The sequence below is a fragment of the Gavialis gangeticus genome, unplaced genomic scaffold, assembly GCF_001723915.1.
Source record: "Gavialis gangeticus isolate Ggan-Ray unplaced genomic scaffold, GavGan_comp1, whole genome shotgun sequence".
Lineage (NCBI taxonomy): Eukaryota > Metazoa > Chordata > Crocodylia > Gavialidae > Gavialis > Gavialis gangeticus.
Genome location: NW_017729030.1, coordinates 14,742,958 through 14,743,364, shown reverse-complemented (window position 1 = coordinate 14,743,364; position 407 = coordinate 14,742,958). Strand labels below are relative to the sequence as shown.

Below are 407 nucleotides of genomic sequence, written 5' to 3'. Positions count from 1 at the left end.
TGGAAACTCTGCTGACGTCACGTCGCTCCCAATACAGAGAGGGAGAGGGAGAGAGAGGGAGCCGGAGAGTAAGAGGGAGCCGGACACGGGAAGATCTCGGATCCCGTAGCCCATACACAGCCCTCCCCCGCGCCGGAGCCGCGCACTCCCCTTTGGATCCTTTATTCCTCCTACAGCCGCCGGGTTTCTGCAGCTCCGCGCAGCCCGGCCCCGCGGATTTGCTCCTTCTCGGGGAGGAGAGGGAAGAATAACGGGGTGGAAAGCTCAGCTGGGAGCCGGTAAGTGGAGGCCCATCCTTCCCCGGGGTGTGAGATAATGCGAGTCTGGGAATTGGTTCCACCCGGGGGGGATCTGCCTCCCCCCCACCACCACCCCACCCCCCCTACCGCCCTTGGGTGATTTGTGGG

At 64.1% G+C, this 407-nt stretch overlaps 1 protein-coding gene across 1 annotated transcript in view; it reads left to right on the top strand.

Annotated features, from left to right (window-relative positions):
* The first annotated feature begins 11 nt into the window (after positions 1-11).
* Positions 12-407, top strand: part of PITX2 (paired like homeodomain 2) — a 65,514-nt gene continuing 65,118 nt past the window's right edge. Inside the window, exon 1 of the mRNA XM_019521975.1 lies at positions 12-278. The gene's annotated coding sequence lies outside the window, so the exon portion shown is untranslated. The remainder of the gene's footprint in view (positions 279-407) is intronic.